Source organism: Mya arenaria, chromosome 13, assembly GCF_026914265.1.
Source record: "Mya arenaria isolate MELC-2E11 chromosome 13, ASM2691426v1".
NCBI classification, from domain to species: domain Eukaryota; kingdom Metazoa; phylum Mollusca; class Bivalvia; order Myida; family Myidae; genus Mya; species Mya arenaria.
The window spans coordinates 3,228,462-3,254,863 of record NC_069134.1 but is presented as its reverse complement, the minus strand read 5'-3'; the positions used below and the strand labels follow the sequence as shown (position 1 = coordinate 3,254,863).

The 26,402-nt window shown below is 34.1% G+C and overlaps 1 protein-coding gene across 1 annotated transcript in view; it reads right to left on the bottom strand.

Moving 5' to 3' along the window:
- Window positions 1–26,402, bottom strand: part of LOC128213789 (T-cell-specific guanine nucleotide triphosphate-binding protein 2-like) — a 70,114-nt gene that overhangs the window by 25,347 nt on the left and 18,365 nt on the right. The window lies entirely within an intron of this gene.

Sequence of the window (26,402 nt, the reverse complement as noted above, 5' to 3'; positions counted from 1 at the left end):
TCCACACGTGTCATTTATTTTACATTTCGTACCCGAAATTCCCTAGCCACCGAGATATTTATCCGGAACATTCCTCACTCTCTGGTCTTTTAATACATGGATGGATGAACTCCAAATCACTCTCTTGAGTGTGCGTAACGAAGAGTGAAACGATGTGATCCCAAACCACAACATAATTAGTCATTTGAGGTTATTGGACTGATACTTTTAATAAAGACCATATCGCAAAACCATACTGTTCATCAAAGTTTTCGTGATACTCAGTTTGGAACAAATAAAACAATGCAAGTAAAAGTTTTAAAGACTGCGTAGAGGTTTCAATACATATCAAATACGTATGTGACATTTGTCATCAGTGTCTAAAATACCAATAAAATGTGATATTTTTAACATTTTAATTCCAAGCTCTAGCCAATTCACCTTAAAACGTGATGATTTTAATTTTTAAATAATTAATTACCGTTCTTTAGATGGAGACGTTCCTAGTTCACTATCATATGGTGTTTTTATTATTATTAACGTCGCGTGTTGAAAATTGTCTCAATGATGTATCATGGAGAGTCACGTGATTTAATAAAAACACTTTATAAACAAACAATCGTATAAACTGATATAAGAAAAAAGGAAACATCAAGATTCCATTTTAACACACCGTTGGGGACGTTTAATGGGTTTTTGATAACTCGTCCTAAAACTCGTAGGCTACAGGGTTTTTAAATATTGTTTTACGAACCTTAGGACTCGATTCACCAAATCTCAGGAAACGCGTATCGGAGGATGTATTTTTATTAAAATAATCTGACTTTTAATAAATTGACAAACCAACCAGAAAAGTCAATGACAATTCTTCACATATAACACTATAAATTATATGATGTAGGAACTGTACGTAACCCAACAATTAAAAAGGCTCACACGATAAGCCGCCAGCCAATCAAATCGCTGAAATTTCAGTTAAGAAACTTCCGGTTTGAGTTTACCAACAAGAAAAACGTGTGGTGAAAGGGGTCGGTGGAATAACCGGAACACAGAATAACCTGAAAACTCTTTAATGTTTATAATTTACAATAGAGTATGTGAAAAAAGTTGGTGCGGCTTAAGTTCATACATTATTGTATTATAGGGATGTATAACATATACCAACATAGTAACATTCTTACACAGTGGAATGTGCTGATTTTGTCAGAATAGTGGCTGGGCAGAGTTTTTTTGGGTTACCTATGGGTAGGGATTGACCTTATCATGGAAAAAACCATGCTTTTGAACGCTACTGTTTCTGATAATATCAGCAGAATCTATTAGCATTTACATTACATGATAAATACAATTTGTTTTTCCTTTTACGTTTTTACCTTAAGGATTGTTGTGATAAGAGTGAGGTTTGTGCACTTAAACTGATTTAAACCCCCAGTAAATTTACGTTCCAAGGCGGTAGCTAACACTTCTTGATAAACATATAGGATCTGACACGAGTTGTCATTTAATACAAGATTTTATTAAACGAGTTCATGAAATTTGTTAGTAAGCGAGCCTCTGGCGAGCTTACTAACAACTTTCATGGACGAGGTTAATAAAATTCTTTAATTAAATGACAACGAGTGTCAGATCTGTTTTATCTCATGCTTAAAACGGTGCTTATTACCAATTAAGTTCCACTTTCTGAACCGATTGTTTGACAGCCAAAGTACTCAGAGTAGAATGTCAACGATGCGCCATATAAATAGTTCCAAATTAATATGACAAAAGTAACTAGCAGTTATCAAGTTTTAAAATCTGATAAAGCGCTTAACAAGTCACAAATATAAAAATGTGTAGTAAAATATCCAACAACATGAATAACGAACGGTTTTAAGCAAAAAACCCCAATAAGTACACAATTTGATGACGTCACACTCAGAGTAAATGCATTTACGCGGTTTATGTGACCTACATCGGTCTATCAAGTTTTACTGTGTGCACGGATTTAAAAGTTATTCGCTGTCGCTTTCTACGATGATTTTGCAGCGTTTTCTTGGTGTACATGGTGTTTCACAACATGCAGATGATAACGGCGAAGCCTTACTCTGTACTGCATGGATGTTGATGTTGAAAAAGTTAATTTCCACCAGGAATGATTCCAGAGAGCATGATGTTCTAGCCGCCATGGGATGTGTAATGAGATGTCTGTGCTGCGGAATTCGTATTTGTGTTTTCGGTAACCGACAGCTGATTAAATTGGCAAGCAAATGGCATTGGTTGCATATTGCTTGTGTTGGTCAAGATGGAAATGTTTGAAATGTTCTTGTGGTGTTTGTCACTATTGTGGCTGTATTTGTTGACTGACTGGATATTTCTGTGACTAGTAATCTGCATTATCTGGTTGGCGGAACATTGTTATCAGAAAGTTTTTTTGCAAGAAGCTTTCTGGCACTATGATTCGTTAGCCATTTCTCTCCCGGAAGTCTTACAGCTTCATTATTACGGTAAGTATTTGTTAGCATTTAAACCATTTTGTTTACAAACAATGCGGAGGGATATCTAGGTTGCTTGTGATTAGTCTGGCCAATAGAAATGTCTGATAGGTTATCTTACACATGTGTAAGATAAAAATATTCGTAATGGGTATATTACACGAAAAACAAGTGTAAGCATGTGATTAATACCTTTTTTACATAGTATATATGCACTTTGTTGTTTGTGGAGTTTTGTGCTGTTGTTCCATGTTGTTCCATGTTTCTTCTTTGTGATTTTGTGTTTTTGTGTTCTATTTCTTTAGCGTTTACCCTGTGGCATTAAACGGGGTTTATGTTTAAACTTTTGGCTACTGAGTTTGTTTCTGTAGTTTTTCACTTAAATATTGTCCGCTCTCTTGCGTTACCAGTTTACTTCATACCCTTAACTTGGTAAAGTGTGTATGGGCATACTATCTCGAATATTACTACATTATGAGCCTGATCGTTTCAGTACCTCCTGAATATTTAATCTTTTTCAAAATTTGACTAAAATTGACTGACCCACTATTTAATTCTTCTTATCTTTGAATCAACTCCTTACCTTACTTGGTTATAACTTTTTGAGCATAAACAATAAGAAACATTTCCTAACCCGCCCGGTGGCTGAAGTAATTATAATGCACTGTAAACGGCTTGGAAAACTCCAGTTCACAGAACTTGTTTTACTTCCATTTCCATATTTGCAAAAATAGAAAGTTGTTCTTGTGCGTTCGTAAGAATTATAGCCACTTTTAACTTGACTGCAAACCCATACCTATTTAAAGATGCAATGTATAATACCCTGGCATTTCATCTGAGTTGAAATAATTCTCCACATCATGGGAATATTTGTTTATTCATTTCAAACCAGCATGACAAAATACAATGTCATTTTGCCAACAATCTCTGCAGTACTTTCTTGCTTTGATTTCTTAATTTGTTCACGTGAACTAAAGCGCACGAGTTTGGGTTTTTATCTTTAAGTTAAGGAATCAATGAATTTAATACTCGAATACAATGCAATTATCATATAGCTTAGTAAACCGCAAACAAAGCTGTTGTTTTTATTTGCGGAAAACTAAATTATATGAAACTTGCATTGTATTTCATTCTTTAAATAAAAGACCTCGCTTCGCTCTGGTGTATATTTCATAGATACGTTCACTCGATTTCTATCATATAAATAGAATAAAGGTTGCAAAACTGGTAACCTTGTGGCGCAATGTAAACAATACTTCCAGATTTTTTTAAACGTTTAACAAAGTCTGGGCAAAACATTTCACCCGGGAGAAAATAAAATATTATACAATACCAGAGGTATAACAAACCGTATCAATTACACCGCTATTTAGTTAAGTTGATCACAAAGTGATTAATAAGAGAAAAGTAGTATCACATCCGATTTCAGTATTAATAAAAACAAACTAACAAACTGCAAAAACTTTTTCTATAGTTTAATTTCTATTTGATGCTTAATAATTAGGAAGCAATACATTTTCAAAAAGGTACCGAATTATATTAATTTACCAGATACATACTTAATCAGTATTTTGGCATTTGACTCGACAACATAACACGATTAATAGTACGTCGAAATTTTAATAAGAAACAATTTCAGCACATTGACATATTTAGTTGCTTTTTGTCTTTGATGATATCAATGTTGGAAAGAAATCTGAGATCTTTATCATATGTTTTTTCCCCATTCGATGAAAAAACATCAAAGCAGTCAAAATATTTATGACTTTAAATTGCCTTAAGGCAAAGAGGTTGTCCACGATTTGATTTGAAAATCGTGATGGTTCTTGGCCTATCGTGAACCCGTTGTTAACGGCATCTGCGTGAATCCTGGGTGATCTTGGCGAAACGGGAAGAGCTCCGAAAATTTTGAACTGTCAAGTTGCTACTACGATTTGCTACGTATTTTCTAAGATAAGTCGAGGGAAAATGGAGCTGAAGTTGGGAAAGTAAGAGCCAGATTTTTAAACAATTATTGTGTTTACCTTACCAGATTACACAAAACTGCCCTTATGTCAAAGGTGGCCGTTATTATAAAAGATTTTAGTCGCAACTTCCAATTATCTTATTTTTGTATTCACGTCATTCATGGCAACACATTTATTGTTTTTATTTCCTCAACCATATGCTCATGTTTATTACTTGCTAGCGTCAAATTCACACAAATATCTTTTTTTTCTGTTAATCTATAATATTTTGAATTTATCACTATCTTAATCACTCCATTTACGCCATATATATTTTGTTTTAGACATTCATTGTTCCTTTTAGTTCAATTAAGTGTGACCAGTCCAGCAGGTAAACAATACTGTGGTTTCAAACACACTCTTTCAGTGAAAGCAAATAATAGGCACCGGGTACTAGCAGCAGTGCGGAGTGATAGTTTAATCTATATTGGAAGAATTAACAAACAGGCCTTTTTCTTAATGAAAGTCGATGTGTTCTTTACATACAACATAATTTAGCACGTGCTCCATCTAAGTCATATTTATCACGTTTTAATTAAAAACGTGTAGATGTAACCTACATAACCTATACAATTTAGGTTATGGATGTTTTTGTTAAGACGTGTTAAATATTATTTTGTTATAACAAAACCGAGATAAATAAAGAAAAGAGCAAAATAAAGATTTTTTTTTATTTTTGAAAAAGTATACATGTGTAGCAAAAATGACCCATGGCCATAACATATACAAATTACCAAATGTAACGTGTATGTCAAACATGACGTACAACTGCATGCATAATGTTGTAACCACATTTTATTTAACAAGATATATCCTAAAACGATCTATATTTAAGGTAAGAAATTACTTTATTATTTTCAAAATGTTTCACATTTTTAGCTCTACTGGCCAAAGGCAAGAAGAGCTTATGCGATGGTAATGTGTACGTAGTATGTGCATCCGTGCGTCCGTGCGTCAGTGCGGTCGTGCGTCCGTGCGGTCGTGCGTCTGTAAACAATTGCTTGTGAACACGATACAGTCTTCTACAGTTTTGATTGTATCTCGATGAAACTTGTACAGTATATAGATATCCATTAGAGCTCGGTTCCTTTCGAAAACCAGCCAGATCCGTCCATAAATGCCTAGATTATAGGCCATGAAAGTTTTAAAGAAATGCTTTCTATTTTTAGCCAGGTCTGCATGAGCGAATTCTATTTTTAGCCAAGTTTACATGTACATGTAAATTCAAGTCTAGAGTTAAGGGAGACAATTTGCAAGTCTAGGATTTTGAGAGACAATTTGCTTTTTGCTTCTGCAGCTGATTTTGTGAATTACTCTGCCTTGTTCTTGTTGAAAGCCCAAAGGCCATTTTTTAGCTTTAAGTTCTGTAGTTTGCACATTCATCTTAACAAAATTGGTTGTGAATGTTTAAGTTATGCACCTGGTGTCATTACTGGCCACACCCAGGGTTCACAGGTTTGGTAAACATAAATCTGGAAAGGTTTGAAAATCTTTTTGTGTGTTCGTGCATCCATCTCAGCACAATTGATTGTGAATGTTTGTTCAAATTGATCAATGTTGTCCTAGGATGCCCTTGACTTTGACCTTTTGACCAACTTTTTTCAACTTCTAACACTACAGAAATTTTTACTATGAGTACAGTTTTGAAAGCATTTTTTTGTCAGATGACTTTTACTTGGCACATATTAAAATAGTTCATGCAACTAATCTGCTTACAATACTTTCTGGGCTCAGATGTTGAACGTGCTACGTTTTCAGGTAACCCAAACACAAAACATAAAGTATATGTCTGTTGCCTTTTGCCCATACATACATGCTCTGGATTGATATGACAACAAAAGCCATGCCAGTAGAGCATAGGCCCTTTTGGGCCTCTTGTTCATGTTTATAATGCTTAAATCTATAATAAGTACATACAATATATACTCAGCATTGCTTTGAATATTTCATATCAATATCTTTAGTTATATCCGAAACGTTTATGTATTTAAATGCTCCATAATATACGAATACAGCAATATTTTCAACTAATCGTATTAAAATGATACTCGTATTTAAAATCAATCCACATACATGTATAACAAACATAAATTTTGAGTGATAAACCTTTAAGTACCCACTAAATGATGCATTTATGAAAAATATTAATTACTGATAACAAGTTTATAACTGTGTATTTCATAGCTAAAAACGTACAAATATTACATGACTGGTGGCTCCTAAAAAACAGTAATCAACTATCGTCTCATTAGGTAGAAATACAGGCTAATGTTTTTTTGTTATTATATACGTGACTTATTTTTTATTGTATCTTTTATTTTGACTTACAATATAACTCATATACGACAAAGTACGTGGAGTATAAACACGATATAGTAAATTCAGTTTAGATGGTCAAACAACAATAACTATACATATCATTATAGAAGAAAGTACAGATTGTATACAGTTTCAGAATTTAAGGGCAAATGGAATACTAAGAAGAACACGACATTGTACGAAAGCATATCGTAAAAATCATTTCATTTCCCTGTTCTTCTCTTTTTCATTTCACCACCGATTATAAACTGTCTGCTCACGTTAGTTCAATCAATACATCGATAAAGTACCTCAATACATCGATACGATATCAAAGCAAAAAACTGCTTTGCTCTAATATACTTAAATAGTCATTTTTTATTTATTCATAAATAAAATTGAAACTTTTACTTACCAAATCAAACATAATTTGCCTAAACTGGCCAATAAAGTTCTAGTTTTGAAATATATGTTATGACTTCTCAGAAATATTAATTCGAAAAAGCGATTGTACAAAACGTTAATTGATAAGATGTCCTGAACAGAGGACAAAGAAGCAGGTACACAAGCTTGTTCTATCTCATTCACATATACTACACAATGCTTTTGGAGTTTTAAGGCAGTGCTACAAATATATAATGGACAATAACAACTGAACCATTCGATGTAAGTATGACTAAGTTCTACATACCAAGAGTTTATAAGTATTTTACATGACCGAGAGTGTAAGATAGGTTCATCCTAACCCGAGCGTTGAGTGTTAAGCGGGTATGAGGTTTACCGAGTTTCCACAGAAACCCCAGACCTATCTTACACGAGCAGCTATGGTGGATACTTTTTCTCCCACCTTAGTTAAAATAATAAAGTAACTTAATAAAGTTAAAATGTATTTGTTCACTGCGTAGTGAAAATAATTTGCTTACATATATTTGATAAAGTCCATTGACATCGGGCTTTGAAACTTCGCACGCTTGTTCACCATCATGCCCCCAACCTGTACACAGGAGGTCACTGTATCGAGCATTTTGACAGAATTATGCCCATTTTTCGACTTAGAATAAACATAAAAGTTTGCGTACCACCTCAAATATTTTCCAATTCAACTTATGTAAATATCTTAGCACACCATGTATTGCATTGAAATCTAATATAACAGTGATCAATGCATGTTTTGCCAAAACTTTTCAGTCCATACACCGAAAAGCGGCGGATTAGTCGAGTGCGCTGTCTCTGTGACAGCTCTTGTTTTTATTTATTTTCTGTTTGTAACATATTCCTCAAATGCGTTTGTGTACTTGATCTCGAATGCATAGTAGCTTTATTTAGGTTAATTAAGAAGAATAACTCAAAACTTCATATAAAATATATAGTAATGAATTATATATAATGTATACACTATTATTGAAGATTGTTGTGTATATACGAAATAAATTGCTAACAGCAACAGAGCTGCTTGTTATTTAAAAAGTTTTATTAACATACTGTATACAAAAAGACGTTTACCTTTTACTCCTAGTATGTTTCACTTAGTCGTCATTAAGTAAACTTAAAGTGTCCGGCAATAACACTTCAAGCCCGTAGAGGCAGCGCCTTAGTTCATATTATGATTATTTTTCCCACGCGATGAAGAAAATAAAAACATATATTTATTACTAGGCTTTATATGGTTTTAAGGCCGGAAAGTATTCCAAAATCGTGTTGATTCTTGACCAATCTTGAATACATACATAGCGTCAACTGTGTCAATCTACATCGATCTTGGTAAAACGGTAACAGCCTCGACTGTTTTAAAAGACTTGATGCTGCTACAACTTGCTACGAATATGTTTCTACAATAAGAATAGGGAAATCGGAGCTGAAATCGTGACAGTTCGAGCCGGATAAGTTTGAGATTGTGCATATACACTAGTTTAAACACGCAGTAAATTAAAATTACACTGAACCTTCCATTGAAGTACCTAACAATCCTTAATAAGCACCCCTAAATTCATATATTATATATGTAGTGTGTTGTTTGTGGAGTTTCGTGTTGTTTTCCGTGTTCCTGGTTGGTGATTTTTTTCCTGTTCTGTGTTTTTAGTTAATGTATTGAATCAACAGACATAGTGTCATTGAACGTGAATAAATTTAGGTTGATTTTTTGGTATTGGAGTTGCCTTACAAGATTACATAAAACTACCCTAATGTTCAGAACCTGTGTTGGACCTCAATTAAATGGCCTTTCCGTATACTTGTATAAAACCTAAAATAAAGTTTTATCCCAAAAAAGGTCATTTAAACAAGTTTCTTATATTTGAAAATTTGACAAGTACAATTATAGATATATGATCAGATTACATTAATTCTGCATACAAAGAGATGTATGTTTATTTCGTGAGACTTACAGTAAAATGCACAGAACAAAAGATGGTAGTATTCCAAATAAACTGAACTCAACTCATGTTTCTTTAAAGAAAACATAGAACAAACGGGAAAATATACTCAGCATTTGCATAATTAATCATAATATTTGTAGTTGAAATGTATGCAATATATATTAGATGTTATAAACAGGAGAAATTCTCAGAAAATATACAAGGGACAGAACAATTGCTGTTTTTAGCGAAATCAGTGGAATCAATTTCCAAACAAGCAGATGGAACAATGTGAAAGATACAGTTAAGGGAAGCGAATCCGAGGCACTTTGGAAACGAAAAACAAACACGAAGAAGCAGAATGCGGCAAAACACTTAAACGCAATAGTGAATCCACGGATGCCTGTCAGTCGGGGAACATTGAAAGCTTAATTATTACAAGTAATACAAGTAAGACAAAGACCATAGGTACTGGTGATATCGATACAGGTTTTCTTAATAAACTTGGTGCCGTTTTGTATTGTTTTTCAACCAATTGCAGCAACTTGGTCAGCTACATCTACCAGTTTGGCAAAGATGGCAAATTAGACCCTCTAATTAAAACAGGCGATAGAAAATAGAAGAAACTGAAACAGCCGACCTGATAATTTGTAAAACTTGCAAGTAACAGCTGCGGAAAATACTATTTGGCACCATCTTAGAAGTGACACAAAATGGTAGACAACTGCAAACAAGTACAGCACAAATTTAAACCAATCTATAAAAGCAACTGCATCTGCCACACAGCTGTTTGGAGACAATTTTAAAGAAAAAGTCTATGCACTAAATGACAAGTAAACACAACTTACGAAATCAGCTGTTAGGACCCAGAAGCAAACAGTTATTTATATACAAGAGGACCATACAACCGTTCAGGACCAATCGGGATGTGGCTCCATACACGCCGAATTACAACAACAGATTCAAAGGTGCAGGAGCCAGTCACTACAGGAAACTCAACGCCAATATGATAAAATGAGAAAGAAGACGATGAAGATAGATATTATTTGTAACAATTCAAGCTTAAAAACACAAAAGAAAACTTTCTGACAGAAAGGAAAGCACGAATATTAACCAATAGCGCAACATTACCAATGATAAACGGATCTTACATACAGTTTACAGGTCTTCTGTTGAACTGTCAAAATTTCCCTCGCAAACGTGTGTGCCAAATTAAATTTTTCGATTTTGAGTTTGAACAAATAAACTAGGAAATCTGGGATCGTTTTCTTTAATGCAATGTTATAGAAAAGGTTAATGGCTCAGAAATGGGTGAATTTATGTCTTACATATTTTGTAGACCCCAACAACAACAGAACAACAAAAATAGAATAATTCTAAACCTAGGACATTTCAATCAGAAATATATTGAAAATGTACATTTTAAATGGAGGTTCTTAAACACGCAATAGAATCAATCAGGTAACATATCTATTTTGGATCAGGTAATCTGGTAGAAATCTTTTATTCTATTCCACCAATCCAGAAGTTGTTTTCTTGTTTGATTATAGACTTGGGTTATCTCCATTTGTATTTACCAAAAATTTAAAGTCATTTTTTCCAAATTTACGGGGAAAAGGCCATGTGAGTATAGATGATGACAGCTGTTTGCATTGTTAAATATTTGAGCCAATGCATGAATAATATTCAAGACACAGTGCAGTTTATGGATTTGTTAGGGTTAACAGTTTATATTCAAAATCGGTAATTATATTTTATGTTCAGAAACTGTTACCGTGAAACTAACGATTAAGTGCATTTTCAAGGGAAGAAGAGACATGAGTTGCAGCTGAACCAGACGTTCAGTACGCACAACTTTATAACAAATTATAAAGGAACTTTTGATAAGTTCATGAGAATCTCTAAACAAGCAAAGAACATTTTCGACTGGTGGACACTGGAGCTTCAATCAAGTTCAAAGCCTATTCTACTCAATAAAACATCTTCAAACCCGTTTTCAGCCTAAAATAATGGAAGGGTTTCAATAAAATGACAACTGAAGGTGTGGTCGGTTCATGAACAAACATGACATATCAATATTTTGGAGCTTAATGCCCGCCAATAATACTTGCGTTCTGTAAGGAACTGAACGATGCACGTGTGCGAATACAAATGAGTACTACCTATATAAACAAATTTTGCGGAAATGTATGAAATAGTAAATGATTTGGCACGGGAAATTTGGCTTGGTGTTTAAAACGAATCATTTATTTAAGCGCTGCGGGTAAATAACCTACACCAATATTTCATACAATCATCTACACATAATGGCCGACGTCTACATTAACCAAGTGTGATGTATATATTCGTAGGTCTTTTAACATAAGATGACTCTTGCCCAAAACATAAATGTTTCTATAGTATCGAAATATCTATAGCCCGAAATCTGCGACCTATCACGTAAACATGACTTAACCATACTATCAAATTGTATAATTATTTTTGTTGACGAAGGTCCAAACTGTTTTCTAAATGTTATATATTTAAAAGATGCCCTCTTTACTTGTGTAGATTGCGTTTATATGATTTAGTTTGTAATTAATATACCAGACCCACAGCACTCTCGTAATATCGTTTATAGTTCTTTAGTAAACACTGAAAAAAAATTCAGACTCGATTTATCTCCTTGTCGGGTCTATCCTAAACATTTGAAGAACTCATTGTTCGGGAATTATGTTTATACTGCGCGCGGAGGTCTCATTTCCTGTACTTTGAACTTAAGCACAATAATACATTATGTTATACATTTGCTTTAAAACCGTTGCTTGTAGATAAAATACATTATTACATTGCCGAATAGCGAAACCAAAATTCTTATTGAGAGTCTTAAATTGTTTTTTCACCTCATTAATATGTGCGTGTTATATTATACTAGAAATATCTTATGCAAGGTTTTGGTATATGAGTCCGCGATTATTTCCAGAAATATATGTTGGACATATTTATTTATGTATAGGATAGATTATACTTTAATTATTCTTTGGCCCTATGACTTAAGGAAAGCATCTAATTTCATAAGTATATTAATATTAATTATGATATTATTTATAAGAGGTAATCAATAAATAAGGAGGCGAAATATCATCCACGGCATTTTTGTAAAAAATCAGACTTTATGTAATCATCGTCATATAACAGACTAAAAAGGAACTTATACCACGTATCGGCCTTTATACTGGTATCTTGTTTGGTTTTGCCTGTGTGTTTTAACACACTTTACAAGGTGTTTTTTTTCAATATAAGGATGTTGACGTAAATTATGTGTTATAAGCTCTTCAGTTTTAAGTATTTCTACAATCCTTAAACAAACTCAGACCAGACGTTAAATATAAAGAGTGAATTTTTCATGTGTTTAAATAATTTTGAGTTTTAAGACAAATTACTTGTAATATTAAGCCGTAAACGCATTGGATAAATGAAATCCCTGTATTTGCAGGCAGTGGTAGACAGTTATAAATTCGTATAAAATTGGTGAAATCACACCAGTGTTGAACTAACCCGCATTGTGCAGAACAAATGCAAGTTCGGGATTTTCAGGTTTTTGTTTTTTAAAATTGCCTCTCCAGAAAAGTACCAATTTGGCTTTTACTGATTTTTCATTCGGTGCGATCGAATTATATACTCCTTCCCGTCACCTGTATATCATGTACGTCGAAAATGTAGCACATGTTAACTAAAGATTTCCAAAAGTTATCTTCCTCGTACATCATCTATTTTTTGTAGGAATATATCAAACGAATAGCCTAAATCTATTTCTTAAACAAATAGAATTCAAATTACCAAAACGTATACATATAATCTAGATAATCCTCTGTTCTTGAATATAAATTTCAACACGTAAGTATAAGTACATTTAGGTATTCAAATCTAAGCTCTTCTAATTTTTCTCATCATTGAAATACTTAATCTATTAGCCCTCGTGGAAAATATAAGTGTACTACAAGATCCTATCTTAAACAAGGTTGACAATTTGCAGTAAAAACAGTACAATCATAAATACAACTCTTGATACATAAAACAATATAAAGTTTCTATATATTATCTTTATAGAAACACTTGTACCGCACAAGTTCTTCTACTATATGGAGTTAGCGGTCTAACATGTTGTTTACAAATATAAGATTCTAACATGTTACTTAATTGCTCATAACGTTTATTCCATGCATTACGCACGAGAATTAAATCAAATGCGTTCTTAAAAGGAATTTAAATCTACACTCTTCATATGTTTACTCACGCCATATTCAAACAATAAATCTTTTTCAGTTTCAGTTTAATGACAATATCAACAAATAAATGCCTTTTGCCAAAAACAAAAATCATAATATATTCAAACAATAAATCTTATCTACCCTTGACACTTTGCGTAATGATAACTGAATTATTTTTAGAAGTATTTATCATGTCCTATTTAGAATAATGAATTCACCATGACTCTATAGGACTCACTGTGCGTACACAAGAACATATATCACCGGGGTATTACGAAAGTACATAAAACTGAAGATACAGTTGTAAAATATAACTGTGAGAAAATGTTCAGCACATTATCACCTTGGTTACACATTAAAGAAAACATCACTATGCCGTATTTGGCACCCTGAACCCTGTTAATACACAGTAAGAGCCGGTTGACTGCGGACCGGCATTATTACATAATAATATTGACAATTCAAATATCTAGAATCAATCGACGTCCAACACACTATTGACGAAAACTGTGGGGTCTCCACCTATATTACACATTTAACTGATAAAGGTGTGTCCCTGTAAACTTTGGACTGCGATAATGGCCGCACGCAGATTGTGGAAAACCTTCTGTGTGCGTCATCATATAAATGAACGCTACACTCGGGGAACGTGCCCGGTTTGGCCTCCTCGCTCCCAAATCCCTTAAATCTACAGAAACGTAGGAGTTTAGTCTGTGCACAATGAGTACATACCACTAGATTGCAAGGATTTACGATTTTTCGCTTCAAGTATCTACTTTATTGTTAAATCAGTCTATAGCCACGGGGTACCTTGTATGCACAGTTGGTCTTATTCTGTGTAAACCTTGTGGGGAAATTACATGTCTAACATAACAGTCAAAATGAAGATCTTGCATCAATGCGAGGATGTCAGTAGCGATAGAATCTGGGGATAACAGAACCCCCAATTTACACGTTGATGTCCGGTTAAAATTTTGTTATCACTTTAAACTTCTGCCGAAAGTCTGATATAAAAGCTCCAGACTAACCTGAATTGAGAACTGATCAAAAACCTCAAAACAGAAAATTAGAACAAAAGTCAGTGTACCCTTGTAGATGAACGTAAGAATGTCTGAAAATCTGACTGATTCTACTATCCACCATCTTTAATTCGTGATCGACGCATGGTCAACCACTGAAGGTCAAAGACGCAACGTTGTCCGAGAGTTTGCACACTTTGTAAGCTAATTACGAACGCACTATCTCGTACTCACATAACCCGAAAGACGTTAAAATTATTTGGTACCAGTATGTCCCTTGCATAGCGCGTGTACTTATTACTGGTTAAACCCAGGAAAGTTGTAACACGTGCATCGGTGGTTTACATCGTGTCCAAAGGGCTAGGGTATCGCACCCGGATCTCTTATATCTCACTCTGTTTCTTCGAATCTTCTGGATTTAATTGCGAAATGCAGTCAGTTCTATATTATGTTCCTCATCAAACCATAATGCAACCTATAGGCGCGGGAAGACCTTGGCAAACTCACATTAACAATAAAACGGAAACTATTACAAATAGCCAATCGATGAAACCATTTACCTTGCAAACTTTATAAATAGTTGTATGCACGATAAAAAAAATTATCCATTTACTATATTATAGACAAAACTTCGGACAACTGGACTCGCGTAAACTGTTAGATGAATATTTATATTGAATTCCTTGAGTATCCAAGTAAACTAACAAGATTGTTCTCCGAAATATATCAAATATTTTGCAAATGCAATGTGTTCGTATTTGTTAACCAATATCTAGAAAATGGCACTATCCCGGAAATGTGAACGTTGAAAAAAATCGCAGAATATCAATCAAGGCAACTCATTGAAAACAGTATGCATTGTGTATTGTCTATAAATAATGAAACGTCACCATGTATTATGTTACGGTTCAGTCAAGCGATTTTAGTAGAATGTTTAGCAGACCCTACACTATGCACATTATTTCATTTCAGAACAATTTTTAATATTCTTTCTTTCAATTGACTCTACTAGGCGTTTGAGCAAACCAGTATGATAAATTTTGTCAAATGCATTCGATAGTTTACGGTCACCAACCATAGTTGAGTAAGTATTTTCACGACGGTACTACGTTACCTACACTATCTCAGTAGGTCACTGGTTCATTTTTAACACAAAAGTAATTGCATGTACAATGTCGTTTGTGTTATTGTAAAACAAAAGAATGAACCGTAAATGTTATATGTGCTTATACTGATACAACATAATTGTTAGATTCAATGAGGGTTTTTTTAAAAGAACAATTGTCTGTTGCCTTTTTATATTTATACCATTTGTTCTGTAGTTCTAGAGTTGTTGAGACAGTGGCCTGGCATAGGTGTGCTTGACTGTCAGAACCTAATCACTGGATCAGCTCAAACTGTGTACATTACTGTATACATCATCATTGTAATTTAGTTATCTCAACGTTCATTGACATTTTTTGTAATTATAACTGTCTGTTTCACTGTGTTCACTGTGCTTGTAAGCTTCACTTTTTTATCATTGTCATTATTACCTTAAACAACGGGAGACTTAAATTATTAATCCATCCATCCACATCCATCCATCCATCCATCAACATCCATCCATCCATCCATCCTGTAAAAATGCCGTTATTTCAAACAAAATTTAACGTAGTCCAACTACTTACGGGAAACTACAAAGCAGCTTTTAGAATATTTTTTATATCTTTGAATTAACATTGATTGGATATATTTTAAGTGAAAAATTTATTCCAATACATTTTCGAACGGATATATTTTGGAAACCTCCATATGCGCACGAAATGCACCATTTCGGACAAGAAATCAATAAATATTTCTTGGCGGAATATCCCCAAACCCCCTGCCAATTTAAGTAATTTCAGTTATGAGCAATTCAAAAGGTTATGCCCTAAGTTACACCCCCTCTTATGTGGAATCCTGGATCCGCCCCTGGCATCCACAGCCTTGCATGGTTGACACTCAATCAGCGTTTACCCTCATAGTAGAAATGAGGAACTGATTGTTTATTATCCCCCGCCGAATCAAAGATTTCGGGAGGGGGATATTGTTTTGGCGTTGTCCGTCCGTCATTCCGTCCTTCCGTCCGTCCGTCCGTCCGGTACTATATTTTGGTAGGCATTGATCAGAAAATGTTCAAACTTGGTCAAAATGTTCCCCTTGATCATATATCGACCACTTTTAAAAGTGGGTCACATGGGGTTAAAAACTAGGTCACTAGGTCAAATCTTAGAAAAATCTTTGGAACATACTAGTGGCAATATACATGGTCAAATAGTCATGAAACTTTATCAAAATGTTTTCCTTGATGAACTCTTGGTCGTAAATAAAACTGGATCACATATGATCGAAAATTAGGTCACTAGGTCAAATCTTAAAAAAAATCTTGTCCAGAACCATATCATGGTAATGATTGGTCAATTTATGTTCAAATTGGTCATAATGTACCCCTTGAAGAAATATGGACCACTTAAAAAAGTGGGTCACATAGAGTCAAAAACTAGGTCAGAAGGTCGAATCTTAGAAAAATCTTTGGAACATACTAGAGGCATTATACATGGTCAAATATTCATGAAACTTAATAAACTTGATAAACTTGATAAACTCTTGGTTGTATATAAAACTGGATCACATATGATCAAAAAAGAGGTCACTAGATCAAATCTTAGAAAAATCTTGTCCGGAACCATATCTTGGTAATGATTGGTCAAGTTATGTTCAAAATTAGTCATGATGTAAACCTTGATGAAATATGGATCGCTTAAAAAAGTGGGTCACATGGGGTCAAAAACTAGGTCAGTAGGTCAAATATTAGAAAAATATTTGTAACATACTAGAGGCATTATACATGGTCAAATATTCATAAAACTTAATCAGAATGTTTTCCTTGTTCAAATCTTGGCCTTATTTAAAACTGGGTCGCATATGTTTGAAAAAATTGGTCACAAGGTCAAATCTTAGAATTTTTTTGTCCGGAAATGATTGGTCGGATTATGTTCAAACTTAATCATGATGTACCCCTTGATGAAATATGGACCGCTTGTAAAAGTGGGGCATATTGGGTCAAAAATTAGGTCAGTAGGTCAAATTTTAGAAAAATCTTTGAAACACATTAGAGGCAATATGTATGGTCTTATATTCATCAAACCTGATCAGAATGTTTTCCTTGATGAACTCTCGGACATGTTTTTAAACTGGGTCACATGTGATTAGAAATTAGGTCACTAGGTCAAATCTTTCAAAAATCTTGTCCGAAGCTATTTTATGGTGGTGATTGGTCTGATTAAGTTCAAACATGGTCAGAATGTTCTCTTAGGATAAATTTCGACTGCGTTTTAATAGTGGGTTAATGGGTCAAAAACTAGGTCACTAGGTCATACCTTACAGAAATCTTTGAAACACTCTAGAGGCAAAACATCTGCTCTATTTTCCATGAAACTTAATCAGAATGCCTCGATGAAATCTTGGAATAGTTTCAAACTAGTAGGTTATGTGGGGTCAAAAATGAGGTCACTGAGTCAAATCTTAAAAAGACCTTGTGGACACTCTAGAGGCTATATTTTTTGCATATATCTTGACCAATCTTCATGAAACATGATCAGAATTTTTGCCTTGATGAAATCTTAGATTAGTTTGGAACTGGGTAACATGGAGTCATAAACTAGGTTTCTTGGTCAATTCTAAACGTTACATTATATACAATATTTTTATGCCCCCGAAGGTGGGCATATTAAAATCGCAACGTTCGTCCGTCCGTCCGTCCGTCTTTCCGTCCGTGTGTCCGGCTCAATAACTCGTGTCCGGGCCGTATGGACAGATTTTAAAATAACTTGCCACATGTGTTCCACATACCAAGACGACGTGTTGCGTGCAAGACCCGTGTCCCTACCTCTAAGGTCAAGGTCACACTTAGTGTTTATTTACAATGGAGTGCTGCATAGAAGGACATAGAGTATAGGTTGTCGTGTCCGGGCTGTAACTTTCCCTTGTATGGACAGATTTTAAAATAACTTGCCACATGTGTTCCACATACCAAGACGACGTGTCGGGTGCAAGACCCGTGTCCCTACCATTAAGGTCAAGGTCACACTTAGGTGTTTATTCACAATGGAATGTTGCATATAAGGATATGGAGTATAGGTTGTCGTTTTCGGGCTGTAACTTTCTCTTGTATGGACAGATTTTAAAATAACTTGACTCATGTGTTCAACATACCAAGACGACGTGTCGCATGCAAGACCAGTGTCCTTACCTCTAAGGTCAAGGTCGCACTTAGGTGTTTATTCACAATGGACTGCTGCATATAAGGACATAGAGTATAGGTTGGCGTGTCCGGGCTGTAACTTTTTCTTGTATGTACAGATTTAAAAATAACTTGCCACATGTGTTCCACATACCAAGACGACGTGTCGCGTGCAAGGCCCGCGTCCCTTCCTCTGAGGTCAATGTCACACTTAGTGTTTATCAAAATGGAGTGCTGCATATAAGGACATAGAGTATAGGTTGTCGTGTCCGGGCTGTAACTTTCCCTTGTATGGACAGATTTTAAAATAACTTGCCACATGTGTTCCACATACCAAGACGACGTGTCGCGTGCAAGACCCGTGTCCCTACCTCTAAGGTCAAGGTCACACTTAGTGTTTATTTACAATGGAGTGCTGCATATAAGGACATAGAGTATAGGTTGTCGTGTCCGGGCTGTAACTTTCCCTTGTATGGACATATTTTAAAATAACTTGCCACATATGTTCCACATACCAAGACGACGTGTCGCGTGCAAGACCCGTGTCCCTACCATTAAGGTCAAGGTCGCACTTAGTGTTTATTCACAATGGAATGTTGCATATAAGGATATGGAGTATAGGTTGTCGTGTCCGGGCTGTAACTTTCTCTTGTATGGACAGATTTTAAAATAACTTGCCTCATGTGTTCAACATACCAAGACGACGTGTCGCATGCAAGACCAGTGTCCTTACCTCTAAGGTCAAGGTCGCACTTAGGTGTTTATTCACAATGGACTGCTGCATATAAGGCCATAGAGTATAGGTTGGCGTGTCCGGGCTGTAACTTTTTCTTGTATGTACAGATTTTAAAATAACTTGCCACATGTGTTCGACATATCAAGAGGACGTGTCGCGTGCAAGACCCGTGTCCCTACCTCAAAGGTGGAAGATACACTTAGTGTTAATTCACAATGGAATGCTGAATATAAGGTCATAAGAGAGCAGGTTGTCAAATTTGGGTGGTATTTTTTATGTTCAGAGTCAATTTAAAATTACTTGCCATATGTATTTAACATGTAAAGGCAAGATCAACTTTTCATGTACTGACCTTGTTCATAGGTCAATGTCACATTCAGGGGCATTCGTCACATACTGTGACAGCTCTGGTTTTTTATTTCAAACTCATATATATATTTCATCAACAATTGATTTCTATTCTTTGACTTAGCCCAATCAGGCGGGGGATATCAATTCAACGAATTTGCTTGTTCTTGTTAAGATTGTATTTGAAGGAGGGCAAGGATGGAGAGGAACGAACTGTTTCCGAAACTGCATTCTATGAGGATATTGTAGTTGGCAGGATTGAATTCTATAACAATTTAGTTTTTTACAAGAAATATTACGAAGGTAAACATAATTCCGAAGACTGTAAGGGGTTGTATCATCATGGATGAAATAAGTGAAGTGAGATGGGGCTGGCGAAAGAGAATGAAACATCTTATAAAAAGTGTGAGGTAATGTTTCCTCCCTCTCTCCTTCAGAGATTGAAGTCCTGTTTCAATATAAAGTTTTTAAATGGAAACAATTCGTGTTGCTGCGGATATAATACGCGCTGCCTCATGCTGAACTTTCTCTAGATCTTCTTCGTCAGCTTGCGTGAGATTGTCCCAAACCACATCTGCATATTCCAATAGTGGCCGAATACATGTTTTATATAGTACTTCTAGCGATTTGAATGATCGCATGAGTTTAATACGCTGCCATGCATTGGTTTTGACGGACTGAATATATATTTATTTCTTTGAGCAATTATTGGAGTGTGGAGTGCGACTATTTTTATGGGTAGTTTCTTCCACTATTTGAACATTATCCATAAAGATAGGTGTATGTGCCTGTTTGTTTCATTTTCGAGAGATAAGAAGTGATTCGGTTTTCGCTGAGTTGAATGATACACGCCACCTTTCTGCCCACATATGGACTTTTTTCATGTCGCCATGTAGTTGCTGAGCAGCAAAAAAGAGGTCATCGACAATGATAAAGATGGTAGTATCATCTGCAAAAAGACCTATGGGGGATTTTATTACACGAACGATATCATTTATTAAGACGAGACAGAGTAGGGTTTCAAGAAATGAACTTTGTGGAACCACCGGTATATATCAAAACCGTATCTGACATAATACCAGACAAGACAACGCAACGTTTTTTTCACTGACAAAATCAGTAAGCCATAATAATAGGGAACCAGAAATACCACTTTTTCGAAGTTTGGAAAGAAGACCTTAATGCCATACGCGATCAATGGCTTTTGAGATATCACAGAATTCTGCTCTTACTTCTTTACCCTCATCTTGAGCAAAGCAGAGAGGGTAATAGATATATAGATACAAGCTTATTAGAAGTGGGTTCCTTTCGAACAGAGCCTGCCTGAAATGGGGTTAGGTTATCATTATGAAGGAAGAAGATGAAAATGTATTTATAAATGCAAATGTCTTTCTAGTATCTTACTTATGACACTCAACATGGATATTGGACGGTAGTTATCGACACATTTGGGATCTGACCTCTTAAAAATCGCGCAGACATGAGCCAGTTTCTACTGGTTATGTACCGTACCAGAACGAAGAGAGTAATTAAAAAGGTATCGAAGGGTCTGTGAAATTTAGGTTGCTATCTCCCTTAGAACATTGTTCTCTCCCTTAGAACGTTGTTGTTGACAGAGCCCGGTCCTGTTGCCTTGCCAGTCTTCGAAACCTTTTTTTGTCAAGAACAGCTTGACTGGAAATATCAAAATCGTGCAGGAAATGGACATCAGGGACAATGGGAAGAGGTCTGTTAGGTACAGTAAAAAGATTATGTGATTTGAAAAAGTTATTCAGAGGGTTTGTCTTGTCAATGTTTAATTCGTAGACGGTGCCATCGTTGATGAGGGGGGAAGTGCTGGGATACACACGTAAGACTGGTATTTTTGTTAGTAGTTTTCCAAACGTCTGTTGACGAGAAGGTACTTTCGCGAAATTTCGAAGCAAGTTGATTTAAGGTGTTTGCTTGGCAGTTCCTATGATTTGTTTTGCATGATTGCGTATCGTCCTATAAGCTCGCCAGTGCTTTTCATTGTTCGAGCGTCTGGATCTTTTATATGCACTGCGTCTTTGACGGAGTAACTTCCGAATTTAATAATGAAACCACGGGGGATCCTGAGTGCGAATCGTTATTTACTTTGACGGTAAACATATTTCCCAAAATTTCGTAAGTTGTTTAGTGAAATTATTAACGTAAGTATCGATATTTGTGTAAAAAGCAATATGGTTTTAAGTATGCTTGTATATTAGTTCCCTATCTTAAAGGGAATCTATGTTACATTATCCGTAGTAGTTCTTGACGGTCATCAGATAAAAGTGAAAATTTAAGTGTTTATCCTTTTTTCTGAAACTCTCGTTGTTTCAAACATTTAAAACCAAGATGAGATTTATTTCTTAAATTGACAAAAAAGCACGACATATTAAAAACAGTAGAGATGGCCAAACATAAATTAGAACTAAAATTACTTATATTAGCATAATTGAAAATAATGTTATTCAGTTTCAGAGTTTCGTGGCCAATCTTATATCAAGAACAACACGTTAATCACGAAGTCTTCTAATCAACGATTGAACGATAATGTATTGTGAAAGAAGTTTATAACATTTTTAGTGAGAGTCGCCAATAGAATTGAAAGATTTGTTTACAAAAATAACAAACTTTGCCGAAACTAGCTATTAAAGCTCTTAGTTTCGAAAAATATATATTAAAACTTATCAGAAGAGCAATATTTTGCAACGTGGCTAATAGTGTTAAGGCTTTCTATACTCTTTTTCAACAAACTTTTGAATGAATTTGAATGATATATTGAAATCTTAAAACAGAAAACAACTTAAAATTTTACAAAAATCAGCCGCATATAGCCTTAGCCTAGGTATTATCATATACAAGTCTGTTATTTCTTTCTTTATTTTAATACATTCCTAAGGTAGATTTACAGAAATGAATTGACGCTTTTAATTAATCTACGTTTTAATATTTCCACTTACTAGCAAAGTTGTTCTAAACATTATTGTAAAACGGACTAATAGTAAAATGCACTAATCACAGCAACCATTGTCTTTAAGTCGCTATACTATCGCCAAATCTGCACCTTTTAAAATACAATGAAAACGATTATACATACATATTTAAATGTAAAGATAATCACACACGATAGATATCATGCATATACTAACGGAAAAAAATAAACTTGCCTGTAATGCCTTGTTGCCTGTAGAACCATTCATTCAGAACCAAGTTCTTACCCCTTTTTAAAAGTGTAATATTTCAAAAAGCATACTTAAATACGATATGATCTCTAAAGCATTTACACATTGATTTAAAATAAAAATTGATTGATATTACTAACATGAGGGTGAAACTATCCCTCACTAATATTTCAAGCTATACATGACCACCTTTTGGACAATTATTGTTTTAATAATGAAACCACGTCGACTATATTTGATATTGTTCAAAATGTAGCTTTTACTTAGGGACTAGTTCTTAAGTTGCAAAAGAATGCTTTTGATATTGTCCACGTTGCTTGATAAAATGTGAAGGTCATACTATAACGACCCTAAATACTGTTGTTGTTTTTGAAATTTATTTCAAATACTAACTTTTCCTCGAATAGATGATGGTAACACGGTGGCCCTAGTATAACAATTTCCTATACGTTGCTTTATCTCATACGCAGTAATTTCCCTTGGCGAGCAGCGACGAAGGGAGTTTTGAAAAATTAACATTAAGCTTTATTGCTTGTTTTGCAAATGTCATTCAAAAGAATACATTCAAGTATATGATTATTCCCTCATAACGTATAGTATTTTTATCCCCGTTCAATTTAATAATAACAGTAAAGTGTGTTCACAAAAACAAAAACAATTGTTACAGTATTATCAACAAGAATGTATTTTAAACATATGCACACTTAAAATGGTATCATTGAAGTAAATAACAACATTTTTGGTGATCTATTGGCATATTTTTCCTTCTTTTTTTATCGCACCGACTTAAAGCTATGCATCATTTTATTTGCTTGTATCATTATGTCGGCTGACGTTTTTGGGGCGAAGTTGAGTATAAAATGCATACACATATATAACAAACATACATTTTACGTGATGAACATATTTAAATACTTACTAAATAATGTATTTATGGAAAATATCAATTACTGATAACAAGAGATTGTAACCGCGTATTTGATAGCTGAAAATGCAAAACAATATTAATTGATTTGTGTGAGCTAAAAAAAATTACAGTTAACTCCTATAGTTTCATAAGGTAGAGATATCGTGATTTATGCAAATTTCTTTCAAATAAAACTCGGTATCCTTCATAAAAAACATTGTTTTTAACATTATTCATCCTTTTTTGGTATATTTATACAATTTTATTAATTGTAGTAAATTTTATTTGGAAGTGAGAGTGCATCTTTAAGTACGGGGTCATCTAATCAACGAGTGAACGATAGTGTATTGTGAAATCTAGAAGTTCATTACAGATCAGTTGTGCCACTAAAAATAAAGTTTTATTTTCAAAATACAACCAACTTTGCCAAATTAAAGCTCTAAGTTTAAAAATATAATTTCGAATTAATGTGAATGGTATATAGAAATATTGAAACAGAATACAACTTAAAATTAAACAAACATCAGCCACAAATACCTTTAGCCAAGGTATTATCATAAACAATGTATGTGAATTCTTTCTATATTCCAATATCTTCCTCTTTCAATTTTACAAGTATCAGAAAGTAAGTTTACTGAAATGTAGTGAAGCTTTTTATTAATCTATGTTTGAATATTTTCCTTTGCTAGCAAATTTGTTCTAAACATCGCTGGAAAACAACCTTATAGTAGGGTACACTCATCACAGCAACCAGTCTTTTAGTCTTTATACTATCAACAAAATATATCCCTTTTAAAAGACAATGATAGTCGTCTATACATACATTCATACTCATTTAAAGATAATAATAATTATACACTATAAATATCATGTTTATAAATATAAATAAACAGTAACCTGTACATGCCGTTCCTGCCTTTAGAACCGCTTTTAGCGCACACACAACCCTTAGTGGTCTGATTTCATAACCTGCTTATTCAAAGGATTTATAACAGAGAAGTATATGTACAGTTCATGGCAGGACACAACAAATGCTCATTTAGAACCATGTATTACTTTACGAGAAAATGGTTTCAATGTTGATATATATAAATAGGTTCTGGGCCTTTAAAAGTATTCTAATATCAACACAATTCATCTAGCAATACGCGTCAGGAATAAGGGTGTGAATAAGCAAATCTTAAATACCGGTATAACTGTTTGCTAAACAAGGATAGGTGAAGTGTCTATTCGGACCAAATATACAGTCAAAATACATCTGCGATATATATCAGTCGTTGTTTCTGCAAGAAATAATGATCAAATACAAAAATACATTGTAACAAAACACCTGAATATTTATACTAAACCATTTGATTTGTGTATGATATAATTCCAATTATATTGTGATATAGACAACACTCACGAAATAAGCCGAACATAATGATTAAACACAGCTCACCAAGATAAAGGAACGTCAGAAAATCAAGCATTAGGGAAATGGACGATTTTGTTAGAAAGAAAAAAATAATCATCATTGAAACAAAACTGTTGACGTCTTTCAAAAAAACACGACATAAAATCAATATTTCAAACAAGATGACAAGATGACAAGAACAGAATAGTCTTTCACTCAATAAATGATGTCACCTAAAACACATTCGACATCAGACTACCTGTAATATATATTATCAAAGAATGCTACTACTTTTCAAGAATCTTGGCAAATAATTTCATTTTAACAAGACACTTACCATTGTTATTCTGACAAACTTTTTGTTACTTGTAAATATATTTCTGCAAATTATTTTCAATACATTTATTTAACAACACTGATTTAACAAATGCATAAGGCAATTTTTAAATAAAAAAATAAATATACTCATACGATATAGATACGAGAAATATTAAACTCATAAATTTACTTCTTTAGCAATGAACACTCGGCAATACCACAACGTCCTTAGTATCACAAACAGCAAAAATAAAATCAATATACAAGTTTTAAGTTGTGACATAAAATGAATGTACAAATAAATTTATATTTTACTTAATGCTTTGCACTTAATTATGCGTACCACATTCACAAACACTTAAGATAAAATTCTGTAATTCTTCTACAACAAAACAAGACAAGATAGTTTAAACTTCTAAAGTGTTTAAAAGATCCTTATTTTATTTGACATAAATAAATGATCTGACAGCATACATTTCGAAACATGACCTAAAGTTCATGAAAAACATGGATATGACAAGCAAAATTAGTGTTCTGACGAAAGTTGTGCAATATTGATATAAACCCCCTTGAAGTTTATTCAACATAATAAAGAAATTACTTTTTTTACTGTGATAAGCATTTATAACACATTCAGTATACAGCAGAAACTACAGGGGAAAAAATCAGCAACCGTGGTAAGTATCAATATAATAAACTTCTTACATTCACAAACATAACAAATGTCATTAACATATCATGCAAACGATTTTGAAAAATTCGATCAAAAGCTGATTTTAAGCTTAAACAATCAAACAGAAGTTTCTTTATTTTCATTCGACAGGTTCAAGAAAAATGACATTTGGCTTCCTTGTCCATCCTCTAAATT